Source organism: Trichosurus vulpecula, chromosome 3 (genome assembly GCF_011100635.1).
Source record: "Trichosurus vulpecula isolate mTriVul1 chromosome 3, mTriVul1.pri, whole genome shotgun sequence".
In the NCBI taxonomy this organism is placed as follows: domain Eukaryota; kingdom Metazoa; phylum Chordata; class Mammalia; order Diprotodontia; family Phalangeridae; genus Trichosurus; species Trichosurus vulpecula.
The window spans coordinates 292,966,657-292,983,466 of record NC_050575.1 but is presented as its reverse complement, the minus strand read 5'-3'; the positions used below and the strand labels follow the sequence as shown (position 1 = coordinate 292,983,466).

At 39.7% G+C, this 16,810-nt stretch overlaps 1 protein-coding gene across 1 annotated transcript in view; it reads right to left on the bottom strand.

Moving 5' to 3' along the window:
- MSRA (methionine sulfoxide reductase A) overlaps positions 1-16,810 on the bottom strand; it is a 558,760-nt gene that overhangs the window by 138,767 nt on the left and 403,183 nt on the right. The window lies entirely within an intron of this gene.

Sequence of the window (16,810 nt, the reverse complement as noted above, 5' to 3'; positions counted from 1 at the left end):
CAACGGCGTAGACTATGACTTATTGATTCCTTCACATTCTGTGCAACTGTCTCCCTCATAAATCTTCCACATGCGGTCCACCCAATGTCTTGGTGGATGTCTTCAATATCCCTTGACATTATTTGATTGTTTTTACTTGGGGCTGAAAAATTTATCTGAAATGACAGTAATAATAATGATAATAATAACAAATATTTATAAAACACTTACTATATGCTAAGTATTTTATAATTGTTATCTCATTTGATCCTCACAACATCCCTAGGAGGTTTTATTATTCCCATTTTACAGACAAGAAAACTGAGGCAAATGATGGTTAAGTGACTTGTCCAGGGTCAAACAACTAATGAGTGTCCGAGGCTAGATTTGAACTCATATCTAGGACCTAGGAGTCATCCTCAATTCCTTCAATAGCTCATTGGTTGCCAAAGCAACAGATTGATGCAACCTTTGCGACATATCTTGAATCTTCTCCCTTCTCTCATCTGACACTGCCTGAACTACTACAATAGCTTGCTGGTAAGTATGCTTGGCTCAAGTCTCTCCCCACTCCAATCCATCCTCCATTCAGCCATTAAGGTGACTTTCCTAAAATGAGTATTTGATCATGTCATCCCCACAAACTCCTCTGCTCATTAAACAACAGTGGCTTCCTATCACCCTCCAGGAGCAAACACAAACTGTTCTGCTCAGCACTCAAAGCCCTTCATAACGTAGCCCCCTCCTACCTTTCTAGTATTTTTACACTTTACTCCTTAACAAGGTTTCTCCAGTCCAGTGACACTGGCTTCCCAGCAGTTTCATGAATAACACGCTCTATCTCTCAGGTATGGGCGTTTTCTCTGGCTTAATGCTATCCCTCCTTAAATCAGCCTGGCTTTCCTTCAGTCAAAACTGAAATCCCATCTTTTACGAGAAGCCTTTCCCAACCAATCTTAACTTTAGTCTCTTATGCCTGTTAAATATCTTCTATTTATCTTGTATATGGCTTGCTTTGTATAATTTTTTTTTTGCACTGTTATTAGACTGTAAAGCTTCTTGAGATCTGGAACTATCTTTTGACTCTTTTTATCCTTTGCACTTAGCACAGTGCCTGTCATATAGAAGGTGTTTAATAAATGTTTATTGATTGATCCTTGGACAGAATGTATATAATGACATATTTATGTCTGTGTCAATATTTTTTTTTTAACTTCTCAAGGCCATCCAAGAGTGTAAAAGGGAGTAGAGCGTTTCCCTGGTACAGAGTCTGAAACCAGGAAATGAGACTAGAGATACGTATAAACAGAAGAAATGTCCAAACACAACAAAGAAATACTTTGTGGTCAAGAGATACCCAAGAAGTAAACAGAATAAAAGGGTAATTCTACATTAAGTACAAGAAACATCTTATTTTTTAAAAAAATCAGTTTGGCTACAAACATCCTTAGGATGGCTGGAAGAAATAAAATAGGAGAAAAGGTATTTTATAAATGAAATAATATTTCTGGAAGGAAGAACTGGAAGGAAAATAAAAAGCTGAGGAGAGAAAGTAAAAAACCTTATCCAAGTAGTAGATTGAATTAGAATGAAGTGAACAGAACTCAAGGACCTCATGAAGTAAGAAGAAGTATTACTAAAAAAAAATCAAAAGATTGACAAAGGAGAAGAAAATGTAAGGTATTTTAATATCATAAACTGACCTAGAAAAAATGTCATGGTAAGATTATTTAAGAATAATCAGACTTCCTAGAAACCATAACCAAACAAAAAACTTGGGATAAAATATTCAGAAAATCACACAAATTTGATAATGATGCTGGGTATTATTTTAATCTAAGACTGACAAAAAAGTTAAACAGTACAGATCCAAATACAGACAGATTTTGGGGATATTCCATTGGAAATTTCCCTCTAATTTGGCACTTAACCATTAATAACTGTTTTTAGGTCCAGCCATTCAATCAGTTTTGAATCCATTTAATTGTGCTATTGGCTAGGCCATATATCTTCATGTTATCCATAAGAATATCATGGATGACATTGTCAAATCCATACAAACTCTTCAATGGCCTACTGTGTACCACAGGAACTCCATCTTTTCCTTGTTAACTTGGAATTTTTTGAATTTGGCAAGAAGTTGGTTCTGGTATAGGAACTGGAGGATGGTCTGGACCAATTTGGCCTGCTGAGCAAGATCATAAATGCAATGAGAATATCATCGAGATAAACGACCACCACTGGCCCAATGAGTTTTGAATCAGTGGATTAATGAACTTCTGAAACACAATAGCAGAATTGCACAAGACAAATATCATAACCCAATATTCCTTTTGTTATGTCTTTGTATAGAGACTAGGCTGGATGTACTCAGAGATTTAATTTGGTGAACTTCACTATCCTTGCTAACCAGTCTATCAGGTTTTATGTACTGAGGTAACAGCAGTTCTGTATAGTGATTGCATTCAAGCTTCTATAGCTATGGTGGAGTCATTATTCTTTATTTTCCATTTTCATAAATAGCACCAGTTTTTTTTAATGCAATTTATTTATTTAACATATTTGGTTTTCAGCATTGATTTTCACAACATTTTGAATTACAAATTTTCTCCCCATTTCTACCCTCCCCCCACTCCAAGATGGCTTATATTCTGGTTGCCCTGTTCCCCAGTCAGCCCTCCCCTCTATCACCCCCCTCCCCTCTCATCCCCTTTTCCCTTCCTTTCTTGTAGGGCAAGATAAATTTCTACGCCCCATTGCCTGTGTATCTTATTTTTTAGTTGCATACAAAAACTTTTTTTGTTTTTGAACATCTGATTTTAAAACTTTAAGTTCCAAATTCTCTTCCCTCTTCCCTTCCCAACCACCCTCCCTAAGAAGTTGAGCAATTCAACCTAGGCCACACATGTATTATTATGTATAACCCTTCCACAATACTCATGTTGTGAAAGGCTAACTACATTTTGCTCCTTCCCAACCCATCCCGCTTTATTGAATTTTCTCCCTTGACCCTGTCCCCTTTCCAAAGTGTTTGTTTTGATTACCTCCACCCCCATCTGCCCTCCCCTCCATCATCCCCCCACCTTTTATTTTTTTTTTTATCTTCCTCCCTCTTCTTTCCTGTGGGGTAAGATACCCAACTGAGTATGTATGGTATTCCCCCTCAGGCCAAATCTGATGAGAGCAAGGTTCACTCATTCCCCCCTCACCTGCCCTCTCCCCTCCTCCCATAGAACTGCTTCCTCTTGCCACCTTTATGCGAGATAATCCACCCCATTCTATCTCTCCCTATCTCCCTCTCTCAGTATGTTACTCTCTCATCCCTTAATTTCATTTTATTTCTTTTAGATATCTTCCCTTCATCTTCAACTCACCCTGTGTCTGCTCTCTCTCTTTTACATATATATATACATATATACATATACATAGATATAAACACACACATATATATACATACATACACATACATACATATACACATAGATATATACATACATACACATTCACTTATATATATACATAAACATATACACATACACATATACATATATATACACACACACATATATACATATATATATATATATATATATATATATATATATATGGATATTCCCTTCAACTACCCTAATACTGAGGTCTCATGAATCATACACATCATCTTTCCATGTAGGAATGTAAACAAAAGAGTTCAACTTTAGTAAGTCCCTTGCAATTTCCGTTTCTTGATTACCTTTTCATGCTTCTCTTGATTCTTGTGTTTGAAAGTCAAATTTTCTATTCAGTTCTGGTCTTTTAACTGAGAAAGCTTGAAAGTCCTCTATTTTATTGAAACTCCATATTTTGCCTTGGAACATGATACTCAGTTTTGCTGGGTAGGTGATTCTAGGTTTTAATCCTAGCTCCATTGACCTCCGGAATATCGCATTCCAAGCCCTTCGATCTCTTAATGTAGAAGCTGCCAGATCTTGGGTTATTCTGATTGGGTTTCCACAATACTCAAATTGTTTCTTTCTGGCTGCTTGCAATATTTTCTCCTTGATCTGGGAGCTCTGGAATTTGGCAACAATATTCCTAGGAGATTTCTTTTTGGGATCTATTTGAGGAGGTGATTGATGGATTCTTTCAATTTCTATTTTGCCCTGTGGCTCTAGAATATCAGGGCAGTTCTCCTTGATAATTTCCTGAAAGATGGTATCTAGGCTCTTTTTTTGATCATGGCTTTCAGGTAGTCCAATAATTTTTAAATTATCTCTCCTGGATCTATTTTCCAGGTCAGTGGTTTTTCCAAGGAGATATTTCACATTGTCTTCCATTTTTTCATTCCTCTGGTTCTGTTTTATAATATCCTGATTTCTCATAAAGTCACTAGCTTCCACTTGCTCCAATCTAATTTTTAAAGTAGTATTTTCTTCAGTGGTCTTTTGGACCTCCTTTTCCATTTGGCTAATTCTGCCTTTCAAGGCGTTCTTCTCCTCATTGGCTTTTTGGAGCTCTTTTGCCATTTGAGTTAGTCTATTTTTTAAGGTGTTGTTTTCTTCAGTGTATTTTTCAGTATTTTTTTGGGTCTCCTTTAGCAAGTCATTGACTTGTTTTTCATGGTTTTCTCGCATCCTTCTCATTTCTCTTCCCAATTTTTCCTCTACTTCTCTAACTTGCTTTTCCAAATCCTTTTTGAGTTCTTCTATGGCCTGGGGCCAGTTCATGTTTTTCTTGGAGGCTTTGGTTGTAGGCTCTATGACTTTGTTGTCTTCTTTAGGCTGTATGTTTTGGTCTTCTTTGTCACCAAAGAAAGAATCCAAAGTCTGAGACTGAATCTGGGCGCGTTTTCGCTGCCTGGCCATATTCCCAACCAACTAACTTGACCCTTGAGTTTTTCAGTGGGGTATGACTGCTTGTAGACTAACGAGTTCTATGTTCTACGTTTGGGGGGGAGGTGCCAGCTCTGTCAGAGCCGCACTCCTCCTTCCCCAAGGACCCCCAGTCCAGACTGGGCTTAGATCTTCAGCAGGCTGTTGCACTCCTGCTCTGATCCGCCACTCAATTCCTCCCACCAGGTGGGCCGGGAGCGGGAAGTAACAACAGCTGTAGCTGCCCCACCTCCGCTTCCCCCGGGGCTGGAAGCTGAACCGCGAACTCCTTCCACTCCTTCCACTCCCGCAGCTTTTCCCACTAACCTTCTCCGCAGTCTTTGGTGTTTGTGGGTCGAGGGGTCTGGTAACTGCCGCAGCTCACATATTCAGGGCTCTAGGGCCCCCTCCGCCCGGCTTCTGGTCTGGATGGTCCAAGTCGCTCAGGCTGGGCTCTGCTCCACTCCGTTCCCAGCTCCCAGCTTCGTGTGGAATAGACCTCACCCAGAGACGATCCAGGCTGTCCTGGGCTGGAGCCCTGCTTCCCTCTGCTGTTCTGTGGGTTCTGCCGTTCTAGAATTGGTTCAGAGCCATTTTTTATAGGTTTTTGGAGGGACTCGGGTACGGAGCTCACTCTAGTCCATGCTTACCAGCCGCCATCTTGGCTCCGCCCCCCCTAGCACCAGTTTTTTATAAAGATTCTTAGGAAAAAATCTTCAACATTTCCACCAGGAACTTGTTGGTAAGTAAGGCTTACCAACCCTTACTGTCAGGAAGATGTTCCTAAATTCTTATGTGCCAAAGGTCATTTTGTATATGGAGAAGCATATATTATACTATTCAAATTTTCAAGATTAAGACTTTTCATCCTTTCTTCCAATCTAAAAAAAATCACAAATTCACAATTTATTTTCCAAAATAGTTAAAGTTTTGGTATTTTATCCTGTCTGAAAGGCTTACCATTCAATAATAACAGTGTCTTCATGTAGAAATAAGTCCAATATGCACTGATTCAATAGGAACAGGTTTTTTTTAAAAGAAAGCTTCATTGTCTTAATGGATAAAGTACAGGACTAGGAGTCAAAGGTTTGGTTTTTATAACCAATTACATGGTCATTTGAAGAAGCAGTGTTTCCTGGAGAACAATGAAGATGATAATAATTTTCCTTCTGTAATATTTAAAAGGCAAAATATATAAAGGCTATGATTTTCTTTGAGAACTCTGCCATGTTATAGTGAAATACCATTCAACAGAACCCAAATAACCAAGATTCTCAAATAACCAGATCTGAGCGTGTGTTCACTCTGCAAGCTAAGGTCCTAGTTCCAAAGTAAGTGGTATATAAGGTATCAAGGCAGGAACTAAGCTATGGAGAAACATGATGAAGGAAAGGTTGCTAATACTTAGACCAACATAAACACCGTTTGGTTGCTAGCCATGCTCTAACATTTATACTGACCCCACATGATCCCAGAGTCGGTAGAGCTGAAGTAGGTACAGGCCGAGCTTAAGTATTGTCATTATGTGGCCCCAAATATGGGAACTAGAGGTGAAGGACCTGGTAGGCAAGCTAGTCATTACAGACTGATTGTAATGGAAGGTTAATGGTATTCCATTAAACTGATTTGTAATTTTATAGATTCCTTTTAATTAAATCCATTAAATGCTTTGCTCTATGGGGCAGAACTAGCAACAACTGGTGGAAACTGCAAAGGCAAATTCAGGCTTGACATTAAAGAGAAAAGACTATATCAGGAGGAAGTAGATTTTCCCTCACTGGAGATCTTCAAGAAAAAGCTGGATAATTATTTGTTGAGAATTTTGTAGTGAGGATTCCTTTTCACATTTAGGCTGGAGAAGATGGGTTTTTGAGATCACTTTCAAATCTAAAAAGTTTTATGAAATAATTTTAAAAATTGAATTATGGATTGAATACAGTACAAGATCCACTGAGATACAAAAAGTTTTGAGTTAAAATACAATAGCTAGATAAGCACTTTGGCCTTCCCATCACAATACATGTAAGCAGTTTGTGTGTATGTTCATTCTAAAGCTTGGGGCGCAGTCTTCTCAGAGGAAGTAGGCCCCAGGTAGCATGCCAAGGCAAGGACTCCCTTTTCTGAGATAAGGTTATAGATACTCTGTTTGGATGAACACAAAAAGCAAATCTGAAGAAGCATATTCAAAGTGTGGACAAGAGTCTACATCCTTGTTGGACCTGTGTCCCTCCCACATGTCATGTTGGTTAAGTGCGCACCTATGTGGATGATGTCAAACGGGGGATGGTGTGCAATGTGAACGTGAGACAGGGAGAAAGGAATTAATGGCATCCAAGTCCAAGGCAGTTCACCTCCTGCTGTGGAAGCTGGACCGTGGCAGCCAGGCAGTGCCAAACAGGCATAGCATGGGGGATTTTACCTGTCCCCAATTTCAGTGCTGGGGGCTACAAAGAGCACAAAGCTCAATGGAAGTTTAGATCATGCATAAACTGCATAGAAATAAGTAGGGCTGCACAACAGAGGAAGTAATTCACACGGATCCAAGCAGAGGAGAAGCCCTAGTGCAGGGATGCTGTTTGTGGAATGACAAACAAAAAATCCAAGTTTGGACAGAAAGACTCTAAGAATTAAAAACAAAATTATTTTACTTAGTTCTTGGTAGGAACTGAACTGAGATCTAAACTTTCAAGATAGCTCTCACCTCTGGGCTAGAAGACCAGAGAGAAAAGTGGTTTTTAGCCCTCATAGAGTTGGGATGTCTGTTTCTTTTGGGAATGGCTGTATATGGGGATCAAACAGAATGCATAGTCCAGGGCTATCTACATTCAGGTTAGATAAATATAATGCTTGCACTCTACATTCAACATTGATTAGAGCATGTCCTTGAATTAGAGATGAATCGATAAGGCACACAACTAGTGGCAAAAATATTAAGAGCAAGATGGCGGCCAAGTCATGATATGACTGGTAGAAACATTAACACACAATTACTGGCATACTGGGTACCTGCTATAAAACTACAGAATAAGAGAATCTTAGAGTTGAAAAATATTTGAAAGGTCAACTAGTTCAGTCCTTTGCCTGCTGCATAAATCAAGTCAATCTCCCTTGTCAAATGCCAGTCAACCAAAGAAATGATACTGCACAAACAAAACAGAATTTGTGGCAAAGCAATTTGATGTGTATGTTTTTCTTACATTCAACTCTTCCTCTCTGTGAATGATACAGATAACATATATAAATTAAGAGGAAAAAATGTAAAGAAAAACCAAGAAAGAACTGAATCTGTTCTTATTTTCCTGTAGCCACTATTACAATATTTATGATAGAAATTTATACTTAGAAACAGAAAACTTTTATTTTTTTTTAAGATATTGTGAACAAAACCTGGACTCTGATGCTGATTCACTCCACGGCTTCATTATTGTTACTGAGCACCCACTAGGTGATGATGATGATGATAGTGAGGAAGAAGGAGGAAGAGGAAGGGGAGACTATAAGGATGACAACACTGATGGCTTCAGTATTCATGTGAACAATCCCAGACTAGGTACTGACGGAGATGCAAAAGTAAACATGACCTGTCTTTGTCCTTAGAACACCTGCAGTCTAGTAAGGGCTATGGTATCACATGCACACAAATATACACACATATACATGCACAAACACATATATACACACATATAAATTGGAATATGATAATCATATTATTTAGAAAATGATTATATGCATAAGGGGAAATATAAAACGTGATAAGATGAATACTTTCAGCTTTGAGTGTGGGGGCAAAAGATCAGGGAAGACTTCCTTTATAATGATAATGGTGGCTGACAGTCATTTAAAGTTTTCAAAGCACTCTACATAGATTCTATCATTTGGTCCTCATAGCAATTCTCTGAAGTATGTCCTGTAAGCATCATTAGCCTATTATATATTATAATAATATATGGTTACATATTATTATACAGACTATAGGTTCATAAATTTTTATCTGGAAGGGACCTCAAAGGTCATTTAATCCACTTCCTCATTTAACAGATAAGGAAGCAGAAGCTCAGAGTTTACGTTACTAGTCCATGGTCACACAGCAAGGGTCAGAAAGTGGTACTTGAGCCCAGGGCTCTTCTGATTTCAAGTCTACTACTGGTCCCCCCCTTGCTGATGCTGTTGCTTCTCTCTCCAATTATTATATCCTTAAAACACCACATAGCTAATTGATTGGTATAGTGGGCCAAGGAATATTCTATTATTAGACCCAGATTGTACTCTAACCTTGACCAGCTCCTTGTTTATCTGGCTCCCAGGCCACAGAATTACAGGAGGAGAAACAGAATGTGGCTGAATCCCCAGAAACCGTGACCTCGTATCAACTCTAACTTGCCACATCCCCATTAGTTTTCCTTCTGTGAAACATGAAAATCACCTGATTATTAGTAGCACTTGACACACAGCCAGGTATGCTCTAAGACCTCTTTCTCCTACACCTAAAAACAGAATGGGCTGGGGTTTTGAAGCCTTTTACTTCTTTTTCATCAGGTCACAGGAAAAATAATGAGTATAGACAGTAGATAATATGGCAGTGTGCATTCCAAGCACATCATTAAATTTCAGTGATGAAACAAATCAAAGGAAAATCGGGTTAAAAACAACAACAACCAGGTTCAGGTGTAGATTCCATGATGGTGCTGCCCTCCTTTTGGATTTTTAAATGGTGCTGTGCAGCTTGAAACAAAAACAAAAGGGCTTTCATTCAGCAATTTAACTCAGGAACCTGATCAAAAAAAGATCATTTGCTCCCAAATTTGAAACCCAAATAGGACAAAAGAAATTTGAGAGTGAAGTTCAAGGAAAAGGAGGAAAAACAACTGTCCGGTCTTTGCATCTTCTGCTTAGTTCACTGGGCTTCCACCACTTCACCCTCGAGGGAAAAGCTAATGGCATTGACCTTGAGATTGCCTCTGTTCCACCCTAGCAGTGTACACAGCTGGCAGCCAAGGTAACCTCCTGAACTTCACCCCCTTTTGGCATACTCCCTTAGTTCATCCAGGACGCACAGCTGATTGAAAACAGAGGAAGGCGGGCACTGTGCACAATGACCCCTGACACTGCAGGCCTTTTCTTCAGCTCCTCTCTGCTCTCAGCCAATGGGTGGGCTCACTGGGTTGGCTGCCATAGTAACCGAACGACGGGGCTCTGCAGCATCCTGAACAGATGTCACATGAGCCGAGATGAATGTGATGGGGGTGAGGAGGGAGGGGGAGGGGCACACATTCTGTGTTAAATGTTCCCACCAGAGGGAGTGAGTCATTCCTGAAACAAGTGCAAAGCTGTAATATCAGTTTGCTTGCTTTCTTCTTCCTTTTTGTGTGTGTGTGTGTGTGTGTGTGTGTGTGTGTTTGTGCTCTTCACCAAGTTTGAAACACACACACACGCACACGCGTACACACCCTGGCCTTTCCTGCCTTTGAGACAGGTGCTTGAGTTTCCCTAGCTTTGGGGAGAACATGAAAGCCACGATTTTGTTTAAACTCTAAATGAACATCTCTCCTCCATTATGAGAATTCGAGCAGCCATCCTGCTGCCATTTAAGAACAGGCTGGAGCCATCATGCCACATGGAGCTGCAGCCGAGTCAATTGGCATTTTAAAGCCAAATGTACTGACTAGGTATGCTCACAATAGATTTTCCTCCAATTTTAGTGCTACTTCCTTAAAATGGAGATGCACACAATTGCTGTTTCTCAGATCTTATGATTCCTAGAGTCATTTTATTGATTCACTCAAGTCAAGGGTTATCATCTTCTGAAGGAAACAACAAAGACCCTTTCTTTAACTCCAGATTGTCTTCCTCCATACAAAAACATTGCTTTAAAATATTTCCTTTAACCTTCCCCTGGAATTAACCAGAGTGCACCTACCTATATTTCACAAAATTAACTGGTAAATTTGTTATTGAAACGAGATGCTTTGTAGACCTAGTTCCCATTGTCTTATTATATGAATCAGATAAGCAAGCGAGGGAAATGAAAATGTTCCCCCCTCCTAATCGGAGAGATGAGATGTAGTTTATACACAATAGAAATAAAAAATGTTACTAATATTCACTTTGACCTCGTTTTTAATTCTATATCACACTGAAGACAATTATAATGTACATCTCTATTTGTAATATGTAAACACTCAGTTGTGGTCCTGGCATATAACATGGTTTGTAAACAATGGAGTAACCTATCAATTCCCCCACACAGAAACAAAATTTCCTGTCAAGCCCTTGCAAAGATACCAGTGATCATTATCACTTACGAAACACCATCTTAGGGGAATACAGTGAACTTGATTATAAAGAAAGTTATTTGGCAAAGCGTGAATCTCTGCAATGCCAAAACAAGCTCATTAACCATAACTCCCTGGTACTATGCTACTGTGTACAGCAGGTTTCCTCTGCTGTGGAGATGTGCAAAGACCACTAGAGGGCAATAATACAAATGAGGTTTTTCATTTGGACAAGATTTTGCTTTACAGCTTAATAACATGTAAGCCCTTATTGTGAACTTCTCCCCTCACCCATTAATCAACAAATCTATAGACTTGATAGAGATTTTTTCCTTTAAAAATGTACATTAAATAGCCATTTGCCTATATTCTACATAGTAGTTAACAATAAATAAAAACAAAGTCACTTGGATGCAACTAACTCGTTAAAATCTCGAGTATACAAATTCCTACTTCCTGGGACAGGCTAGTTTTAAGCATTTATTGCAAATGTTCCAATTTCAGGTTCTTAATAAACTCTTTAATAATATCACAAAGTCACTAGAGGGGTATGTGTTGAACAATGGATTTAAAATATCAGTTCCTCCATCCAATAAATGGAAATTTTTCTCAAATCCTTGCAATGACATCATCGATCTTCCTTAGCAAGCAGCATGCTAAGTAATTTGTAATGAACTTAAGGGTCATAATTCCACTGTAAACTTCCTAACCTGACTAAATTGGTACTGTGTGTTCAGTTCTGGGTACAATATTTTGGAAGGACACAAATTGAAGTATGCTCTGAAAGGATGAAAAAGATGATGTGGAAGCTGGATAATAAGCCTAGATATTAGCTAGTCATTTGACAAAGTATTTTATGCTATTACTGTGAAAAATATGAGGAGATGTGGACCCGATGATACCATAATTAAATGGATTCAAGTAGTTACCCATGATTCAAAGTTAACTTGGAAGGAGATCTCCAGTGGAGTGCCCCAGGAGTCTGTGCTTGGCTCGATGCCGTTTAACATTTTATTAGTGACTTGGATAAGGACATACATAGCTTTTTGAAGCTAGGACTTAACACACTGAATGACAGTCAGGGTCCAAGGGTTCTTGACAGGCTGGGACACTGGACTGAAATTAGTAAGATGATATTTAAAAGAGATAAATGTGAAGTCTTATACTTAGGCTTAATAAATCAACTTCATAGCAGAAGATAAATAAGGCATGAATTATAAAAAACAGTTTCTCTGTAAACATCAATATTTCAGTGGACTTTAACTCAGTAAAAGTCAACAGTATGAGATGGAAGGCCAAAAAAGCCATATGATGTTAAGCCATATTAAGAAAAATGGCTTCCAGGAATATGGAGGTGATAGTTCTGCCGTACTCCACTCTATTCTGGTCAGATCACATCTGGAGAATCCTTTTCAGTTCTGAGCACCACAGTTTGGGAAGGACATGGATAAATAAAGACAGAGAACCTATTTTCAATCCTATCTGAGGGAATCAGAGAAAACTTATGGAGGAGGTGGCATTTAATCTGAGGTAATATTTCCAAGTGAATATACATGAAAAGGAAAGCATTCCAGGACTATGAAATGATAAGAAAAAGAGGCAGGAAAGTATAGGTTTTTTCCCCACCACATAGATGAGCACTTTAAGTATGGGGATAAAACTGGTTTTTACTTATGTTTCTTACACATGGTATAATTGTTCTTTGAATGTGATGAGGAATGGGAAGAGGGAGCCAAGATGGCAGAGTGAAATGAGCCCTTTTGTTGAGTTTTCCCAATATATACCCTTCTAATCAATTTTAAAAAGTGCATCAAACCAAATTCAGAGCAGGAATGCCAACAAAAAGTCACAGTGAGTCATTTTCCCAGTCTAGGGCAGCTAAGGAGAACAGAAAGAGATGTCTGTGGACACCGATATGGGGGAGGGCCATCAGCACAGCCGGGTGGGCCTTGGAGATGGTGGCAGTGGCAGCTGTAGTGGAGCTGGGAGTGCCCAGCTCCAGCACCCAGGGATGGTAAGGAGACTGAACAACTGGTCAGAAAGAGATTCCAGGGGACCTCTATGCTAGCACTGGGTGCAAGATCAGGCATCATTTAGAAACTCCATTTCCTATTACCCAGTTCTAGGTCATAGTTCCAGGGCAGAGAGGAGCAGCTGTGGTCACAAAGGGGTAGGTACCCTAGTTAGGTAAAGACTGGAATATAGACCAAGAGACAATGACCAGAATTCTCCTTGGATCACACCACCTTAGGAGCACCAAAAACTTTCAGGACCCCAGACCTAAACTGTGAAAGCAGCAGGACATAAAAATCAAAAGATCAGACCAGATATTCTACCCACCCACCCCCAGAAGTGAGCAGAATCCAACTCTAATATAAAGCCCAAGTAGGCTGGAAAAAAATGAGCAAAAAAGAATCTGACAATGAAAAGCTACTATGGTGAAAGGGAAGCTCAAGATACAAACTCAGAAGACAGTGGCTTGAAAATCTCTCTCTCTCTCTCTCTCTCTCACACACACACACACACACACACACACACACACACACATAGCATTTATAAAGCACCTATTATGTGCCAGGCTAACCTTTATGTAACACCTACTGTGTGCCAGGCACTGTGTTAAGTGCTTTACAAATACCATCATATTTGATTCACACAACTATGGGAGATAGGTGTTATTATTATTCCCATTTTTACAGATGAGGAAACTGAGGCAAACAGAGGTTAATGAGGTCACACAGCTAGTAAGTGTCTTAATTTGAACTCAAGTCTTCCTGACTCTAGGTCCAATGCATCACTTAATTGCCTCTTGGATAGTCATAAAGACAAACAAATGGGAGTTATATTCCAAACTCCAAAACTGTTCAATGAGAGGTGATAATCAGTAGAAAGCACATTGTGCAGGAATTGTAGGAAGATGCAGATTAAAAGGACAGACAAATATAAATACATATCCACTAATGATCTAAGGAATACACATTTCCAAAGCCACCAGAAGAGACTAATTTTTTTTAATGGAAGGAGGTACTATGGGATTTCCATATTAAACAACAGAAGGCATAAATAGACCAGAGGCATTTGGCCATAAGTCCTGACAAAGATGTAACATTGTCTGTTGGGATTCCAGTTTGATTACTCCATTTTCTAGTCGCTTGAGAGTTGTTGGCATCATCTTCTGGGGATCAGAAAAAAACAAGGGAGGGTGGGGAGACAAAATAGGAGAAAGCAGCAAAAACAAAATGAGATCAGTAGTGGTCAGAAGGACTAAGATGTCTGCCAGGAATGGAGGCCTGTGAATGGGTAATTACCAGGGAGCAATAAATGGAGGACAAAGCTGAGGAAAGTAATGAAGCAGGAAACTGGGACAGAAGGGAGACCATTGAAGGCTCAGACAATAAGGAGGACAGCATCAACACGGAGGATGGAACTACCCTCTTTCTGAAGCCCTAGCCAAGAAAACACTGTAAAGCATGAGGATGATATGGGTTCCTAGGGGAAAAACTGGCTCATCAAAAAGTGTGTGAGTGTGAGTGTGAGTGTGTGTGTGTGGGGCGGTTGCGTGCATGTGCCCGTGCGTGTGTTGGGGGTGAGGTGTAAATTGTGTTCCTTATAAAAACTCTATTTTTTTGAAGTGTTGTCATCCTTACTGCTTGTAAGGAAATCTGATGGTCACCCTTATGAAAGTCCCAGATATCTTATTAGGAAGCGCTTAATTTCTTAAGTTTCGTCTGAATGGGGGCAATAAACCGGAGAAGTGAGAAGTCCTTAGAGTGTACCTAGGGTCTTTCTGTCCGGAGGGAACTTCTATCATGAAGATTACATTGTAATCTCCTAGAAGGCAGGGAAATATGTCTAATATTTCTTTTATAGTCCATACAACAATGAGTTTGTCTATAGCTCTCCCATTCTCCACAATGCAGATAGAAAATCATTAATTTCTTCCATAATAACGATTCTTTATACCAAAAGGAACCAAAGAAAATACTATAGATGACATTATAATCAGAACAACAAAACTGTTTTTATGGGTTACCAATGGGAACACAGGAATATCATTTCAATTTAAAGTGTTAAGAAACCCTTCTTTTGTAATCACCATTGACTGCTACTGGTATTCTGCCGGGGACTTTAACGATCTGTTAGCCAGAACCCTAGAATGCCTCACTTCTTGGACTGCTTGATTGCCTACTAGCTAATCCTCAACTCCAAGTTGCCCCATCGATCATCCAATCTCTCCTCTCCTATTCCATGGCTGCTGAGTGTTGATGGAGAAGATAACAAAACCATGCTGTCATAGAATATAAATCTCAAAACCTCAGCTGGGCTTCCAGGTTGGGTTAGCAATTCTTCTCCATCCATACTGATTCACCATCTCATTCTATACAGTGACTCTTCCAAGCTTTTACCTCTCCTCTGAAGCCCCTAACCACACTTCTGCAAACACATATTTATGTATGGCTTAGTCTCTTTCTTTGATGGAAATTGATCCTCTCCTCTCCAATGCCTCAAAAGATTTCAGCTTAATCCCCCAAAGCTGCCCTATAATCATATATCATAGATTTAGAGAAAGAAGTGATCTTGAGGTCATCTAGTCCAATCCCTTCAGTTTCTAGATGGAGAAACTGCAGTTCAGGGCTGGGAAATCACTTGTCCAAGGTCACAAAGGTGATAGGTCCTCTGGATGCAGTTTCTTTCCTATATCTGAGACTAAGACTAATTCCTCTACCTGAGCCCTTACTTGCAATCCTGTGTACCTCTTCCAGGACCTTCCTCCTGCTATCATCCTCTCATACATGGATCAGCTCCTCCCTTTCTACTGCTTCCTTGCAATATGTTGACAGACATGTTCAGGTCTTCCCAATCCTAAAACAAAAAAAAAACCTTCCCTTGACTTTTCTACCTCCATTCATTCACTCACTCACTCATTCATTATTTCTAACTCTGACGCATTTCTCACTGTTGTTTGCTGTTAACCCTTTGTTCTCAAAGAGGACCAAGGACATCATGAGGGTTACGTCTTCATTTCCACATGATGTAGATTTTTCACCATACAGCTCACAAAATGACCACTAAAATGACAGCATACATTATGTGGCATGGTGATTTGTCTCTCACCTGTTCTGATTTTCTAGCAAAAAGTCATTGTCTCCCGGGTTGGCCAGAGGTCCGCTCCATCCCTGACAGCTGTCCCTTCCTTTCTCACCCTAATGCATACATAGCCAACTGCAGAGATGTTTAACCCTTTCATAACTCAGCTGGTTGACCTGGAGGTAACAATGTTACTATTGTCAATGTTGAACAATGCAATAATAGCAACTGTAACATTATAGAAAGAAACAAAGCGGGGATAATGATTACTAGGCTGAAAGTGTCAACAAACCCTGAAGGAACTGGAGAACAGCAAAGAACTCACTGCTAGGAATTGAAGATCAACAGAACAAGCAGCTATGTAGTAGAGAGAGTGCTGGGTTTGGATTCAGATCATCCGGTTCAAATCTCACCTCTGATGTTTATCACTTGAGTGACTCTGGGAAAGGCATTTAAATTCCCTTTGCCTTGGTTTCCTCATCTGTAAAATGAGGATGGGGTGGAAGGGCTAGCCTAGGGCCTAAGGTCCTTTCCAGCTCTCTCTATGTGATCCGGTGATAGTCTAAATATTAAATCCAGCAATTCACCAGTCAGCAAGTCACTAGATCTCGGGGTTGGGCA